Source organism: Triticum urartu, chromosome 6A (genome assembly GCF_056163025.1).
Source record: "Triticum urartu cultivar PI428250 chromosome 6A, HENAU_Tu73, whole genome shotgun sequence".
NCBI classification, from domain to species: domain Eukaryota; kingdom Viridiplantae; phylum Streptophyta; class Magnoliopsida; order Poales; family Poaceae; genus Triticum; species Triticum urartu.
This window is the reverse complement of record NC_141878.1, coordinates 606,763,374-606,781,819: the sequence shown is the minus strand read 5'-3', so window position 1 is coordinate 606,781,819 and position 18,446 is coordinate 606,763,374. Positions and strand designations below refer to the sequence as shown.

At 45.6% G+C, this 18,446-nt stretch overlaps 2 pseudogenes across 1 annotated transcript; one reads left to right on the top strand and one right to left on the bottom strand.

Moving 5' to 3' along the window:
- Positions 1-652: 652 nt before the first annotated feature.
- On the bottom strand, positions 653-5,281 carry LOC125517105 (F-box/LRR-repeat protein At3g58900-like; annotated as a pseudogene).
- A 5,978-nt stretch (positions 5,282-11,259) lies between these two features.
- Positions 11,260-18,398, top strand: LOC125517104 (uncharacterized; annotated as a pseudogene). Its single transcript, XR_015609325.1, has 8 exons — positions 11,260-11,565; positions 12,574-12,723; positions 12,816-12,925; positions 13,694-13,757; positions 13,949-14,000; positions 15,984-16,112; positions 17,242-17,361; positions 17,909-18,398. The product of XR_015609325.1 is annotated as an uncharacterized LOC125517104 (transcript).
- Positions 18,399-18,446: the final 48 nt, after the last annotated feature.

Here is an 18,446-nt window from a genome sequence, read left to right as displayed (position 1 = left end):
CTACTTATTCAAGAAATATTAGTGTTACTAAATAATTACTGTTTTCTAGAATAATAGTTTCAAACTCAAACGGTGAAACGTGTGACCTAATGCTCAAGCTGAAATACTGAGGGTTAATAGGATTGATAGCTTACATTTGTTAGGAAAACAACAAGTGCAGACTTAGAAAGTAGGGGGAATAGAACTCTGAAGTTAAGCGTGCTTAGGCTGGGGTAGTGAGAGGATGGGTGATCGGCCCGGAAGTTAGACGATTTGGAATGAGTGAACCACACATGAGCAGTTAAGAGGGGTGATTAGAGACTAAATCATCAAATAATTCAGAAAATTGAAAATCGAAAAAAATAAATTTTTTTTCCAAAATTTTCAAAAAACTAAAAACCTTCAGAGTTCCCCCATACCACGGCGCGAGCTCACGCCACGTGGTGGTCCTTTAGTCTCCACCCTTTAGTGCCGGTTGTAGAACCGGCAGTAAAGGCCCTTACAAACCGGTAATAAACCTCTGTTACTCTCAAAAAGACAAATCTATAAGTACATTGCAATCTACATAATAGACAAATTAGTGGTTGTTTTTTTCTAATTATTTTCATCCCGAGAGAGAGAGAGAGAGAGAGAGAGAGATATGGTATTGCCAAGTTGTGGAACTATGCCTTTTTTATTCAATCATATGACAACTTTGTTTACAAAAAAGGTTTCGGAACATGGTGAAGCCTTTGTACTCAAAGTGAGAGACTCGGAACATGGTGAAACTCAACCGCCTGGATCATACGCATATTGGAAAGCAGCAAACGTCTAAGTTTGTCGAGTGATTGTGGAATATTGAGATGATCAGTCACACCGCGGCACGCAATCATCTCAAAGTCCTCCAGACTGCAACAGCTTGATAGAACATAGCAGGCCCGGAAGATGTCCAATTACTTCTTTTTGCGGGTGATGTCCAATTACTTGGACGCAGTGCAAATGAAGGCTCCTGAGTTTCATAAACCCACCACATACATCTATATCTGCAGGTTTTATGGAAACATTAGTGATAAACAAGGACTCAATAAAAGGGCCATATTGATGAAAAGCCTCCAGAGGAAAGTGATATACTTGTTCAGTTGGTCCAGCATTGTTTCTTTCTGGCAACAGGTTCATATCAATAATCTTAGCCTTTGATGCGGTGGCAAAGCGGACATCCGATGAGTCCCTCTGAAGCCTGCACCTGATGCTGAATTTATTGAGCCCTATTCCACTATGCTGCTGAATAACAGAACTTACTGTCTCGATGAATTTTGCTATTTCCATTTCATGCTCTCGGTATCTTCAGTGGGCCTGTCAAAGAGTCCTACGTACGTCGTTCCAAGGCTGCATTCAAAGCATAGGTTAGGATGCTGTGTCCACAGCTTTCTCCAGTTTTGGGACACAATGCTTGTACTGGAAGCCTCTTTCAGTGACAGCAGTGACAGTATAAGAAGTTGAATTTCCTACACAAAGAAATTAAGGATGGGTTTTAATTTAATTAACAGGACGAAAATTATTGGCAGTTTTGATAAAATGATGAAGGGAAAGAGAGAAAGAAAGAAAGAAGAACCGGACCTTGAAAGGTCCTCCTATTGAATGAGGTGGGACCACAAGACATATCCCAACAAACTATGGATCCAAAAATTGTTGCAAACATGAGTATGATGTTTAATTTGGAACAGAGGACCAATTTGAAGATGGTACGTAGCATTTAACAATGTTGGACCAATTTGTCATGATTAATCCCTAACCCAAACAAATGAAGCGGCTACGATAGGAAAGGAAGGGAAAAAAATAGTTTGGGTTTCTGTTTATTTACCTCAGGGAGGTCCTCCATGTGGAAGGAAGAGCCGTCGCGGTGTTGTTCCGCTTTGCCGGCGCGTCCTCCATAATCTATCACTGCCGGTTGGGTGCTCCTCCATAATCAGGAAGATACGTATTTATAATTTTCTTGAGTTGAGACCAACACCGACGTACTTGGCTGTTTTCAATTTGGAATCCTTTCAGTTTGTCATAGAGACGGATAGTATTTCCCTTCTTTCTATTAGTTCTACTCCTAATAACAAAAAAAATAGGGGTGGGAGGGGGGGGGGTGATTTTTACCTCCGTCCGTTTGGAAGGGGTGAGCCCCAACTCCGTCATCAATGTTGGAAAACGTTCACTGAATTCAAAAAAAGTGTATTAATTTCGGAAAAAGTTTATCGCATTTAAAAAACCCACGAATTAGAAAAAGTTTATCTAATTTTTGAAAATATTCATCGAATTGAAAAAAAGTTTATCTAATTTGAAAAAAGTTCATCAATTTTGAAAAATGTCATCAGATTTTAAGAAAGTTTGCCAAACGAGGAAGAAGGTAAAAGAAGACAGAAAACAGAAGAAAGAAAAGGAAAAACAGAAAAGAGAAAGCAAAGAAGATACGAAAGAAAAACGGTGAAAGTAAGCACATCAAGTTTGCGTGGTGGGGTTGTTACTGCAGCGTGGAATTAACCAGGAAGTCCCGGGTTTGATTCTCACCAATAGCAGATTTTTTACAGTCTGAAAAATAGAAAAAAAGTTAGATGGGCCGGCCCAATGGGGAGGGGGTGTGCGCCCGTTTGCAAATTGTACTGTAACAATGCTGACGGCGCCGAATAGCATTCGCCAACTGACGCTTAATGTGCCAAATAGGAAACACCACTTGCTAAACGACCATGATGGATGAGGAGGAACCACCTTATCTGGGCCCAATAGCAAGCCGGCTAATTCAGTACATGCAGAATGAGACATCAGGGAGGGATTCCAACCGGAGCTATACGGGCCAGCCCAATATGGGCTCCTGCCAACAGTTTTTAGTACTACCCTGTAAAACCTGTTTTATGCGTGTTTCTGTGTCAGCTTTCCTAGTTTGGGTTTGGGCTTTTTGTGTTTCTTTACTAGTTTGTTCACTTTTTGTGTGAGCATTTTTGATACACCAACAACATATTTTTGATACACATTGAACATTTTTCAAATATATGATGAATTTTTTTCATGTACATGATTTGGATTTTTTTGAATATGTGTTAAAAAATTCAAATACACGTCGACATTTTTTAAATGTATGAAACAGTTTCTAAACTACACAATTTTTTTCAATATAACGAGCATAATTTTGAGTCAAAAATGCCACTTACATTTTTTGTATGGTCAGAATTTTGTTTTTAATTATGACATCCATTTCACATTTTTTTTAAATGCATGAATATTTTTAAATTTGTAAACATTTTTATAATGTCACGATTTTTTTTAATGCTATAAAAAATTTAAAACTTGTGGGAACATATTTTTTTAAACTGCATGAACATTTATGGAATGGGCGATGTACTTTTTAAAATTTAAATATAATATTTTGCATTTTCAGATATGTGAATGAAATTAATAAAACCAAAAGAACAAAAGAGAAGCCAGCGCTCCTGCGCACTGGGTCGCCCCATTATGGAAACACTTGATGTGAGGGAGGTCTTCCTTTCTTGCATGAAACGAGACTTGGGAGATTTCGCCCCACCAGGGATATATGTCAAAGGGATCCTTTGTCACCCTATCTTTTCTTAATTACTGTTGATGGCCTTTTTTGCCTATTAAAAATTCGTTGAGAGGTGCACTATATGCATCTTAGTTAACCACTTGGTCTTCGCAGGCAACATCATGCTATTTTTTAAGATAGATGATGACATTCCACAATAGGTGCTGGAAGCATCCTGTGGCGCGTCATGCCAACACATTAATGGACATATGTCTTCTTTTTATTATAGTTGAAGATGTTCAGATTCTCAGAAGAACCATGCTATGCGGACGACAATTTTTGAACGATTCATGCATGACGATTAAATCCAGCCGGGGAATCTCGTCCTGAGCGGAGCAACAGCCATTGGATTCTTGGTTGTCCATAGATCGTCTACGCTTTGTCGTTTGTGAAGCATTTTCATTCGCAGAAAGATGAGATCACGGCTATCATAAATGTTCACAATGAATATGTAAGTGAAAAGTATCTTGGCATGCCATCGGATACCAGGAGGTCATATAATGGAGTATTCGAGTATTTGTGAGAGAGGATCTGCGAAAATGTACAAATATGGATGGGTAAGTTGATGTCATGGTCTGCTATGGAGGTACTTACCCAATCTGTAGCTGAAGCAGTTCCATCCTATCTCATGTAATGTTTGAGACTACCTCGGGCACTCTTCCCTCACATTAACTTAGGGCCCGTTCGGTACGTCTCCACCAGCCAACTTCAACGTCTCCGCGTGTGGAGACGACCCGAACGCTTTTGCTCCTGGAAGCCAGATCCGCAGAGACGCTCGCGATGCAGTGCAATTTGGTGAAGCAGCAGATTCCCAGCTCCCAGAAAAACAGAAGGAGATGAGAGAAATTACAGGTGCTTTGCCATTCCGAAGTGAATCTAGATCGAACCGGTACGCACGACTGACTCCTCCCTCCCGATCGAGCGGCTGCTCTGCCCCCATCCCCACTTGCGCGTGATGGGTTGGGCCCATGAACAGGAGCTGGAGCGCCAGAGCTCAGCCGAACGCTCCTGGCTAGCGCTGGCTCCAAGGAGAAGCTGGCTGCGCTGGCTCCCAAGAGAAGCTGGCTAGCGCGGGAGCCAGGAGAACTTCCGAACAGGACCTTAGTATACAAAAGTTTTGGTGGAAGGACATTTGCAAGCCAAAATCAGCACGTGGGTTGGGTTTTAGAGCCATATAGTGTTTGATCTCTCTTTGTTGGCAAGATAGGGATGGATGGAGAATGCTAAAAAATAATCCTAACTCACTAAGTGTGAAAATTCTTAAGGAACGATATTACCCAAATGAGATTAACTACTAGTAGCGTGGGGTCATAAACAAACGCTACTGGTAAAATTCTATCTATAAGCATTTTCCTAATAGTGCTAGGAACACCTAGATGAGATTAGAAACCACATATACTCCTTCCTTAAGGGGCCCCGTGGTGGGGTTTCTTTAGCAGAGAACTTATAGCTGCTGGAGGACAGAATCTCTGGCCCAAAGAATGCGGAATTAACACTTCCATTCTCGCCGGAAGAGGTGGGGAGGGCCATCGCCTCTATGAAGACGGGGTCAGCACCGGGGTCCGACGGGCTCCCGGTGTCTTTCTTCCAGAAATTCTGGAATGTACTAAAGCCAGTTAAAATGCCAATGTTCCATGAATTTTATGTTGGGACTTTTGACATGTCTCGAATAAATTACGGTATCATTACCCTGATCCCCAAAGTTTTTGGGGCGGCGGACATTAGGCAATTCAGGCCCATCACGGTGATCAACGTGTTGGAACGAATCTTCTCCAAAGTCGGTGCGACCAGACTAGCTAATGTAGTTGATCGTCTAGATCATCCTCTACAAACCGCTATATTGAAGGGTCGACAGATTCATGATGGGATCTTGGCCCTTCATGAAATTGTTCACGAGATGAGGTCGCACGGACATAAGGGAGTGTTCCTTAAGTTGGACTTTCAGAAGTCCTATGACCAGCTAGACTGGTCCTTCTTGCGGCTAGTCCTTCAACGTCGGGGCTTTGATGAGAGATGGTGTTCTTGGGTCATGCAGTTGGTCCGGCTGGGTAATACGGTGATTAACATTAATGGTGAGGTAGGGACATTCTTCATAGCTTTTGCGGGAGTGAAGCAAGGGGATCTGATTTCCCCGCTTCTCTTCAACCTCGCGGTTGATGCCCTGGCAGACATCCTGGATAAGGCTAGGAGGGCCGGCCACCTATTGGGGTTACCCACTTGCAGTACGCCGATGACGCCATGATCATGGTGGAGGGGTCTGACCTGGACATGATCAATCTCAAGTTTCCCCTACTCTGTTTTGAGGCCATGTCGGGTATAAAGATTAACTTTGATAAGAGTGAGGTCGTCATCCTAGGATTCTCGGTGGAGGAACAACAAAGGATTGCGGATAACCTCAATTGTAAGATGGCATCATTTCCCATTACTTATCTGGGAATGCCATGGCCGACTCGACAATCCTGATGAGTGCCTTCGACCCATTGGTGGGTCGTGTGGCATCTCGGTCTGAGCCCTGACACAGACGATTCACCTCCAAGGGGTGCAAATCGGTCTTGATTAGCGTTAACCTGCCAAGCCTTCCCTTGTATATGATGGGATTGTATATTCTATCAGAGGGCGTCCATAGCTCCTTTGACAAAAAGCTTGCTAGGTTTTTCCGGCAAGCCGCTAATGGGCGCCAGAAATACCACATGGTCAAGTGGGCGGACATGTGTATGCCCAAGGACCAGGGTGGGCTCGGCATTATGGCCTCCCGGCGTATGAACGTCGTGCTCATGTTGCGATGGGTGTGGCGGATAATACGTGGTGCAGGTGGCTTATGGCTTCGGCTCATTCATGCTAAATACCTTCAAGGTGAGCCTCTCCTAGCATGTTCCTGCCCTGGAGGTTCGTAGTTTTGGCGATCCATGCAAAAGATCAAGGAGGAAATCTGTATTGGATTTCCTTCTCCTTAGGGAATGGGGGCGGGATCCAATTCTGGCTAGACCCTTGGTTAGGCCATGAGCCGCTGAGGAAAATAACAAGTGCAGACTTGGAAACGAGGCGGAATAGAACCCGGAAGTTAAGCGTGCTCAGGCTGGAGTAGTGAGAGAATAGGTGACCGGCCGGGAAGTTAGATGATTTGGAATGCTGATGGATGATTAGAGATTAAAGGTTAAATTGAGAAGTGATGCGGGTGATTAAAGACTAAATTGTAAAATAATTCAGAAATTTGAAAAATAAAAAAATCCGTAAAATTTTCTTTAGGGAGGTTGGTAACCGGGACTAAAGATGGAGTTCCAGACAGCGGCCACGTGGATGGCCTTTAGTCCCGGTTCTGAAACCGGGACTAAAGATAAATAGGCCTTTTTCTACTAGTTGTGTGTGTGCGCGCGCGCGTGCGCTTTGTCTGATGGGCGACGGTCGGCAGGCCCACAGTGGGGTGGTGGTGGCTACAGGCGGTTGCAACTATGTGGTAACAGGGAGGGCAGTAGTCGGTCATGTGGATATCTAGTACATCGGCTACTACTGACAGCGAGGAAGGGGAGGCGCGATTTTCGTTGAAAACTGAGCCGACTTCGACATGGCGCACGATGACAACGTCTACTGTAATGACCTACCTTTTCAAGTTGCAGTTCAAACCACTTGAATGAAACCCAAATCTTTAGGCTTGCACCGGCCAAGGGCATGAACCTTTAAGTTTTTTTATTCAGCACCAACCCTCACTCTCTTTTTGAAACAAAAAAAGACAACTCTATATCCAAAAAAGAGAGAAAAAATCAGCACCAATCAAACATGTTGCCGCTATCCTCGAACAACAGCGAGCCCTGCAGCAGCCCGAACAACCCATCAATGCTAATCTGAAGAAAAATAAGCGTTATAGTGGATTAGAATCAAAGTGGGAAGTGGAAGACGCGAGGAGAAGTGGGGCGAGGCAGCACATCGTCCTCCTCCTCGGACTAGGCATTGTCGCTCCAGGGCGAGTCATCGGGGGATCGGTCTGTGTTGTCTTCTCCATCGTAGGGGAGTTCGGGCTTGTCTTCTCCGTTGAGGAGCCCCATCCCAGACGAGGAGCCAAGGGGTTTGGGTGGTGCCACGGGGGTGGTGGAGCCATGGGGGTGGTGGAGCCATGGAGGTGGCCGCGGGTGCCCCTTTTTGGTGACCTGGTCGCCGGAAGTCGCGGAAGAGCACACCCCCAGCCCCCTCCACCCCTCCCGACGACTTGTTTGGCCAGCCCATGCGCGGGGCGGGACACTCCTTGTTTTTTTCCAAACATTTAGGCAACATGATGAGTGGCCAAGTAGGGAAATATAAAAATTCTAAGTACCATTTGTTATTACGATACAAATTATAAAAAATGCCAATCCTTAATAATAAAAATGCCATATTTTTTAAAAGTCCATCTCTTGATAAATGAAAATGATGTCTCTTAAATAAATAAATAAATGTCATCTCTTGATTTCCAAAATGCCATGTGATGTAGTTCAAAAAAGTAAGCTACCACATAAAAATTTCCAACAGACAAATCACCATCTACTTAAAAATGGGGGAGCCTGGGACTCAATCCCAGTTCTCCTGGGTGCGAGGGTGAGTGGCCAGCCATTGCGCTATGAGGTAGTTTTTTTATTATACGATATGCTTGCTAGCATTTATCAGAGAGAACGGACTTCTTATATAATCCGATGTGGCTCTGATTGTTGCGCCAAGATTCGCGCAAACTAAACCGACGGAAGATTGGGGGTCGCGACGAAATCGTCCACATCTCACCGTCGTTTTCGGGAAATAAAAAAACAGCTATGCGTTCGCCTGGGCACGCGATTGCTGCCGAGGTGTTTGGTTTTGATCCAACCCCATGCCTCCTTGTGCTCCCCGTTCCGCCCGAGCATGTTGTGCATCTCCTGTGGTGGGGGCGGAGTGATGCGGCTCAGCCACACCAATACCTAGTTGTTGTCTCTCTGCAAGACCGTCTCGTCCTTAATGGAGTCCTACAGGCACGCCGACTGAAGGTTCAGCTCGATCGCCAACACCCAGTTACTATCGTTGGTGCAGTTGAGCACCGGGAGGGAGAGGCTAATGCCGCTATAACCACTGGTCTCGCACACGACCTCCCTTATCATGATCTCATCATCAGTCCCGCGACATGCCATAATGCAGCCACGACTCTACAGGTGATGCCGTTTTTGCCGCGGTGGCGCCTTGGAGCCGCCAGAGGCTAACTGTTGCTATGGTGGCGTCTTATAGCAGCCGGAGACTGACCACTGCCGTGCTCCTCTACTCAACATGGTCGCCTGAACAACGCTCTGATGTCAATTGTTTGTAGGAACTACTATTCTCGGGCCCCAAACTATGAGTGCCCGGGAGCACTCTTAGTAGCTGGCTCATTGTGTGTTACTACTTGAAACTCAGCTGATTGAAGCAGGATGTTTTTTTCTCCTGATTTTCCTTTCTTAAGAAGAAGAAATACATGCCTTTTAGAGCATCTACATCCGGGTACCCCAAATTAACCGTCACAAAACGCCCAAGTGGACGACCCGATCATTAGCCAGCCTCAAATGCCTGGGCTGTCTGGCGCACCTCATATCCATCCCAAATGTAGGGCAGATATGGGGCGGCCCGGACGCGTCCGCCACGTTGGCTTGGCGCAGCCTGGACCACCGGTGCCCCACAAATATCCTCATCTAGAAAACCCTAGACAATAGTCAATACACAGTCCACTTCACTCCCCTCTTCGTCCACTACACATCTAATCCCCACCGATCTGAATCTAGCTATGGCCGACGATGGAAACAACATTGCCTCCGCTGTAGAATCCGGCGACCCCGACGACTGGGCGAGCCGGCTACGTGAGCGGAGCCCGATGGTGTGGAGGAGGTCACCCACCGCATCATATTGAGGCGGTCGCACATCGACCAAGGTGACACCGGCAGCGGCGGCTCATCTTCCTCAACACGCTTTGCTGACGACGTAGCACCGGCAATGTCGTCGACCCATCCCGCCCATCGTTCAGCTCCTGCCCCTCCGCTCCCTACATCATTTAGGTATGCCACCCACGACCACCAAAGCAAGTTCCCTTTGCTCTAGAACTGGTACCAAGGCACCGCTGGGTCCTTGTGCCCACACTGGCGCCTGCGTGCATGGGGACGCCAGAGTATGAGGCACGTGCAGCCCGCCGCGAGCAGCAACAGGCGAGGGAGAGGGCATCAGTGGGGTAGGCACTGACGCACGATGGTCAAGCGCGAGCACACTGGTCGATCCTGAGGACGTGCTCTTCATGTCAGCCCTCTTCCGCTCTCTCACGATGGCGGAGATAGATGGTCGGCGCCTCCGTCGCAAGAATGCCAAGGCACACCGACTCAGCATTGAGTTGTCGGAGCGCCAGGCAAACAAGGATGCATCGGCCAAGGCGAAGGTGGTCTGCCATGCGAAGGAGCAGGACAGTCTGATATGAAGGTTCTCGGGGCAAGCGTGCTCGAAGGACTCCGACCTGATGGACGGCTCCACCTCCAGCTCGAACGACGAACCACCGATGCACGCCGACGTCTACATGGAGCAGGGGCACAACCACACTGATAAACAGAAGAGGAAGGTGGCGGCGAGGAAATGGTGATTTCCTCCACCCTTCCCCTGTTTTATTTATGTTTAATCTATGTTTTAAGTAGTTTCTAATATGGATTTGCACTGTTTGTCGAGGAACTTCTGATGAACTATGGTCCTTTTGTCCCGCGATGAAATGGTGATCTGTTGAACTGCTTGTTGATCGTGTTAATACTAGCGCTGCATGGGTTTGGGGTTCCGGATATGAGGGACGCGGTTGTGGAAGCTAACATATGAGGCGTGACCAGTCAATGCCCACGGACGAGCCCGGGCGTGTCCCGGGCATTTGAGTTCCCGAATTTGCTATTCATGGCTTTAGATTTTTTTAGAACACAAATAAACTAACTCCATGAGGGTGATGACCGCAGTGCTTATGTCAATGTCCTAGATGACATCACCGCTGATCTCATGCCCTAGGATGACATCCTGGCTGACCTCACTAGTTCAGACATTGTTTAATCCTGCACTAATTATGCATCTAGAAATGGCGAAGGGATGGGACGTCTACCAGCGAGGTTCACGGAGGAGGGGCGGATCGATTTGTGTCCGCGTATGGCTCATGGTTAGGCTCAACGACAGCATGTCGCGAGGGCTGTGCAGTTGCGACTGCCCACTACCTATCTGAATATAGCTATGGCCGACGATGGAAACAACAGTGGCTCCGGTCTAGAATCCGGCGGTCCCGGCGGCTGGGCAAGCCTGCTGCGCGAAGCGGTACCTGACGATGTGGACGAGGTCACCGTCTGCATCGTGTTGAGGTGGTCATGCGTAGACCAAGGTGACACCGGCACTGGCGGCTCATCTTCCTCAGCACGCACAGCCCATCGACGCAGCGCCGCCGATGTCGCTGACCCATCCTGCGCGCCGCGCAGCTCCGTACACTCCTCTCCCTACATCCTTTACGTATGCCTCCACCACCACTAATGTGGGTTCCCTCTGCTCCGGAACTGGTACCCGTGCATCGCTCGGTCCTCGTGCCCGCACCGCCACCTGAGTCTGAGGCACGTGCAGCTCGCCGCAAGCAGCAATGGGCGAGGGAGAGGGCGGCGGCGGGGTAGGCATTGACTGCATGCCGGTCACACACGAGCACGCCGGTCGATCCCGAGGACGTGCTCCTTGTGTAGGCCCTTCGCCACTCTCTCATGATGGTGGAGACGGATGCGCAGCGCCTCCCCTGCAAGAATGCCAAGGCACACCGACTCGGCATCGAGTTGTCGGAGCGCGAGGCAAACAAGGAGGTGGTGGCCAAGGCGAAGGCGGTCCGCCATGCAAAGGAGCAGGAGAACCTAATACGAAGGTTCTCGGGGCAAGCGTTCTCCAAGGACTCCGACCTGACGGACGGCTCCATCTCCAGCTCCAACGACGACGCACTGCCGCATGCCGACGCCTACATGGAAGAGGGGCACAGCCACGCCGACAACCGGAATAGGAAGTGGCCAGCGAGGGAAATGGTGATTTCCTCCACACTTCCCAAGTTTTATTTATGTTTAATCGATGTTTTAAGTAGTTTGTAGTATGGATTTGCACTATCGGCCGCGGAACTCTTGATGAACTATGGTCCTTTTGTCCCGCGATCAAATGGTGATCCGATGAACTGCGTGTTGACCGTGTTAATGTTAGCATTGCATGGGTTTGGGGTTTCGGATATGAGGGACGGGGGCTGTGGAAGCTAACATATGAGGCATGACTGGTCAGTGCCCGCGGACGAGCCTGGGCGTGTCCGCGGGCACATTTGAGCCTGGGCACGTCCATGGCTTTAGATGCTCTTATAAGTTATAACACAAATAAACTAATTCCATGAGGGTGATGACCTCAGTGCTTATGTCAATGTCCTAGATGACATCACTGCGGACTCATGTTCTAGGATGACATCCTGGCTGACCTTATTATTTTAGACATGGTTTAACCGTGCACTAACTGTGCATCTAGAAATGGCGAAGGGATGGGATGTCTATCAGAGGTTCACGGAGGAGGGGCGGGTCGATTTGTGTCCGCATATGGCTCATGGTTTGGCGCAACGACGGCATGTCGCTGGGGCTGGGAAGTTGCGACCGCCCGGGGGCTAGGTGCGGTCACGAGCGACCACGATTTGACCCTTTTCGGTAAATCGTAAATCTTAATATGGTGAATGGCTTGCTAGGGACGGGGTGAATCGATGCAAATAAGCTCAGCGCCATAGTATACGCCGCAGCAACCTGGTGACTCGGCTCTACACCACCTGGCGCTCAATGTGCACAATGAACCTACGCGTACCACATTCTACATCAAATTCCAAAACACCTGGCAGGAACGGGACTTGCACAAATTCTGACCGGAATTGGCACCCACAGTATTTGTTTTATCCGGGGGGAATTAGTGGAATTAATTTAATGGGATTAATTGCAAAAGTTGGTGGCGTGCTGTGAGGAGGAGTGCCAAAAGGGGCTGCATCGGCCGCGTGATCGAGCCTGGACTGACCGCGGCTGAACACACAACCTGCTGAACTGGTAACGTACGCTTCTCCCTCCATCTCCATCTCCGACGAATCTGCTCGTGTTCCAGTTAAGGACGACTTCAACACCTCCCCGGACCACTCCGGCGACGGCAACGTCCCCGTCCAGTACAATCAGGTACTAGGTTTTCCCTCCCTCTTGCCCAAGATCGGCTCCGCCCTATCTCCTATTCGGATCTATACAGGTTGGTTTGTGTTGGGTGGTCGCAGGTGAGGAATTGGTTCCAGAACCAGAGGTCCCGCACAGTCGCATCAGTCCACGAAGATGATGATGCCCCCGGTGGCCGAGGAACACCACCCAGTGGCCGTATCCTACCCAGGTGCTGGAGGAATCCCCATCTTAAGTTGATAAGTTGTTTTTTCCCCATATTTAGATGTAATAATTTTCCCCATCTTAAGTTCAGTTGCTAGGATGATACATGATGGTGTGTTTCTGAAGATCTGGTGGTCGAGAATTTCTGCATATCAGTGTTATGCTCCTTCAATATGTTGTTTGCAGGGGTACCTCTCTCGGTGTCTAGGGCTCCTTAAAGGTTTTGCATGCCATGAAGCTTGTCGTCGTGCTGTATCGATTAGTCGTTGACGCCATTTAGTAAATTGCACGGCACGTGGTTCGTGCGCCTGTTACATTTATGCACAACTGCAGGAAGATAATGGCAATCCAATTAATATTGGCTGGTATGAAATCAAAACAAGCCGACCCATTGCCTCGGTCATTGAAGATCCTTTGGGATATTCCAGGACACATGATTGTTTGGTGGGCCGTTAGCTTTATTCAGAACAGTAGACAAAATTTTCAACTCAATTTCATGTTTGCGGCTTCTGACGCTTCATAGCCTTAGCATGTAGTTCTTTTCATTTGTGGGCCCTTCAAAGCATGTCGTCGCACTGACTCGGCTATATAGGCTTATTTCGGCTATTGCAGGACACATGGTTTGTGCCCCCTTTATTTTTATTCATAACTCTTGGCCACATGCATGGCACAATTTTCGTGATTGTCGTAAAGAAGATTTTAGTTTTGTAACCGACCAAACACATACAATGTATCATGTTGATTATTGATTATTGATACTGTCGTTACCAATCAGGGAATATTTCTTCGGATGGTGACAAGGTCATGTTTGAAGCAAAATCTGGTAGAAATGGCGCATGGTATGATCATATATACATCTTTTGTGTCCTTTGATGTCACATGTGGTCTGTTTTTGGGCCTGTGATTTAATTTTCTGCGTTAGTGCGCATGTGGTCTGTTACTTGCATAAACCTTTCAGTGTTACATGCTTGACCATAGAACTTTGTTTCAGTGTTACATGCTTGACCATAAACCTTTCTTGTTGTTACAGGTACGATGTTGCTGCCTTTCTGTCCCACGGGTTCACTGAAACAAAGCACCCGGTAATGACCATAGAACTTTTTGTTAAATATGACTGATGTTACTAAATTCTTTTCTGACATTCTTTATTCAAGAACTTTGCTAGATCTAATGCAGTATTGATGTCACAACATTTTGATCACCTGTCTTATCTAACTTTATGTTATACGAGTCCTGTGTGTTGGGGAAGTATCACTACAAGATAGTGCAAATAAAATACTGAACAGTTAAGAAGACATAAAAAACATTGAGTATTTGCTACTTTAGGCTCATATGGAAAGCCCATACTTGGTGGTATAATTTTACTTGCACATTGTCTGTGTTTTTTCATGTAAAACAAAATGTAAATTGGATGTTTCTTTCAAAGATTATATAGCTGTGTAGACGTCTCAGAGTTTTAAAAAGGAAAATGTTAGTTCACACCCTTCAGTTATCATGAGAAGCAATTTTAAACCTTTAACCACAGCGCTACTACACCCTTGAGTTGTGGAAACTGAAGCGTAGCAAACTACAATGGTGGTTTTCAGCTGCATTGCCACCATGGAACCCCACTGACCCATTCTGCCCATGATCTATTGTCAGCATAGGGAAAATATTAGATTATGTATATGGTGCAAACGTGCAACATAACATCCTAACGCGCGACACAATCTACACCACCTGATTGTGCATTCCTTGTCGTGATCATGATGTCATGATTGGATCATCAATGACGGCATGACGTGGCCCTGATGACAGCCATCACACAGTAGTCTCCTCCAAAATGGATTATTCAGTTAAATTCTGGTCTGCTCCACAGGACATTGTCGTCGTCCCTGCATGGTCGATTCATAATCAAGTCCTGGATGCTCCTCTTCCGCATAGCCAGCAACAAGGAGGGGCATCTCTGAGCCAAAGTGCCCTCCTTCTAGGTGAAAAACGAGCCAGACGCCAATCACTAGAACAAACAAACCTGTCAAGCTAGGTTCTTGTATTGTACATTTCCTTAAGGAAAGAGGCAACAGAAATAGTACTGCTAATTTGCTAGATTACTGTTTTATTTGTCTTCTGATATTTCATCCTAGATGAAGAAGGGTGCTAATTGTTAGAGATATTGCCACATTACTAGTTTGTTAATATTATGGGTATATGGTCATTCTCAAAAAGATATTAACACTGATGAGGGTTCCTTGTACTTACTCTTCTATGGAGAAAATGAAACCCAAAGAAGTGAATGGGGATTTTGTTTTGTCTACAATAAGGGAAGAAAGGGTTGAAAAAATGTGCAGCAAAGCCAGCAACAACATATATAATAAAAAAAAAGTGCAGCAAGCTGGCAACAACACTCGGTGCCAATATCATTGCATAAGACTTTTTTTCAATGAATAACTTGGCGCAATTTTTCAATGAATAACCAGGCGCAAATTCCAGACCCAGACTCGTATGCATTTAAACTGTAAAGCATATGCATCCTTGCTGTGTTAATTTCCAAATTAACTAACTGATCCATGGACCTCTGCGCTTACTACCTGTCATCCACACCATGGCGTTACTAGCTGCCAACACTTTGTTTCCGTACACTATGGCTGCCCAAGTTGGATGATTTTCAATAATTCTACTATTTCTTTCTTCCAGTGTTCTTTGGAGAATCACAACAGCAGTAGTAGTATTGTTATAGACTCTAGTTACCTCCACACACACCAAAGGAAGAAGTCACAGCCATAGTGTACGGAAAGAAGTTTGCATCATGTAGGTGTAGTGTATGTAGTAAGCGTGGAAGGCAAACATGCTTGACAGACACCAATGGGCTAGTGGGGGAGTTGCACAAACCGTCGAGTCCTAAGCGATATATGTGGTTAGGAGTGATTTCCTCTTCTTCTCACAGTCATCGGTGAAAACTAGACTCGATCATTTCGAGAATTACGCAATACCCATGTTCCTCTAGTGTTTAATCACTCTCGACAGCGGGTTCAATACATGTGCATTACGCCAACTGTGCTTGCATTTATTTGGTTTTTGTGTTTCAGGAAGTACTAGTTCGATTTACTTGGTTTGGACCTGAGGAGGATGAATGGGTTGATGTTTGTAAATGTGTGAGACAGCGTTCTCTTCAATGTGTTACTGTGATGCCTGGGGATCTCATTCTTTGCTTTAAGGTAGCCATCATAAACGACTTCTGTTCACCTGACTTGGCAAGTTAGCATCTCACAACATGATAATTCATATCTTCATGAAACTTTAAGGCCCTGTTTATTTGGGCTTTTCCTTCTGCTCTCGCAGCTTTTCCACTTTGGAAAAAAAGCCAGAAAAGATCCTAATACAGGCTATTTGCTTCGTCTTTTGGCTATTGAATAAATATTATTATATGATGGTATAAGCTAAAAGCCGAAGGAAAACGCACATATTTTGGATCTTTTGTCGCATTTTGTCGAAGCGGAAAAGCTGCAAAAGTATAAGCAAAAGCCCAAACAAACAGGGCCTAAATTACCCATCAGAATACTAAGCCAGTTTATTTTAGCCACGGAATATGTATCCACTCCCGCACAGCTGCTCCATTTTGCTTTTGTTATGCACTTGAAAATTCTGCTTGTTAACTAATTATTCCATTTTGCTTTTTTATGCACTAAAAGTTGTTATTACAGTTTGTGAGTTTTCAAATAATTGTGGTTGATAACACCTATTAAACGGCTTTACTATAATAATCTTTAAGAATTGTAAGTTTCAGTGCTGCATGTATTTAACTACAACATGTGTTTCCTGTGTATTTCCATATTCTTGGTAATCATATTACATAGTAACTCACTGTGATGCCACTTGGTCCAACCGGCACATGACCGTAAAATCAATGCATTTTATTATGTCATAATTTTTAGTACTAAAACTGATTTTAATATAAATCGGGTGTGAATTTATCCAATAAATATTATTATTACTTTATTATTAAATTGAGCACTGAAAGCTTCTTTTTTATTTTATAAAATAAAGGATCTAACCAATATCTGGTCATTTATAAAGTGGATAAACCAACCTTCATTAATTAAGGTTGTCTACTAATCCTCATGTTGGTAGTTGCACACAAACACTGGTATACCGATAAATTAGAGCATTGAGAGGAAGTGTGCATGACCTTACTGCTCTTTCGAGACAGTATTATACACTTCGAGGGAAAGTTGATTAAAGAGACAATCAAACATTCATGTGATGTAGCCGTCTCGTAATGTAGGGTTATCATTTACTCGAGATGATTTCTCACTAGAATAAATTTTTCTGTGCTGAATTGAACAGGAAGGCAAAGAGCAGGCCCTCTATTTTGATGCACACGTTCTTCAAGTTCAAAGGCGCATGCATGACATAAGGGGGTGCCGCTGTAGGTTTCTTGTTTGTTATGATCATGATCACTCTGAGGTAATTCTCCTTTTGTCTACACTGTTGAGGGTTCATGCATTTACTCTAATTCCATTGCTACACCATGGTTGGATGTCAGAATTTATTGAGGCTTGGGTCCTGGAGATGCATTTCAGTTATAGGGCTGTTTATTATGACAACTAAAACCCAAGTTGCCTGGTTTATCAGACCTCAAGCATATATGATTTATAAGTAGTTGGCTATGGTTTTCTTCTTCATAACATGCCTGGACATCAATAAATGAGTAGCTCGTCACGGTCCTTTCTCTACCCATTACCCATCCTAGTTTCTGTAGGCAACCAAACTTACTTCAAAATTTCCATGTGATTTCATTTCCAGTCTGCAATTTTTTTCACGACCAAACAAAAGAAATCTAAATGTTCTAGTAAGATTGATGGGAAAGAATAATGTAATATATTATGTTTTTATTCTAGGCTAGTTATCTTACTATATTGTCAAACAAAACGGGAAGAAGAGTAACGAGTTTAGTTTGTTTTATGATGTTTATACCAAATAATTTAGTTTTGCATTTCTGTTCATGTGACAGGAGTTGGTTCCACTGAGCAAGGTACGCCGTCGATCAGAAACTGATCACATGCACCAGAAAGCCCAAAAGCCACACAAGATGATGGATGTGAACACTGACAAGGTTACCGGGTGCCGGGGTACTGATCCACGGGCACCTATGGGACCGGCGGGCCGGGTCCCTTTCAGTTCGGCGGGGGCGGAGATCGTGCAAAGAGCAAATCGAGGCGAAGCACGCGAGCGATTTACCCAGGTTCGGGCCGCACGGATGCGTAAAACCCTACTCCTGCTTTGTGATTTTGTATTGATTTCTAGCTCGGCAGCGCGGAGTGCTACAGTATACACCAGCGGCTAGCAAGACCGAGCATGAGTGTTCGAACTGGCTAACCCCCCTCTACGTTGCATACGGGCCTTCTTTTATATGCTCAAGGGGCTACCGACAGGTGGCAACGGAGGTAAAGGGCAAAAATGGAAAGGTGCTGAGGTAGGCACAACTACCTGCTGCTACAGTGTATCATACCTAACCCTGACGGCAGGGGACAAGGGTCTTAAATGCCCGT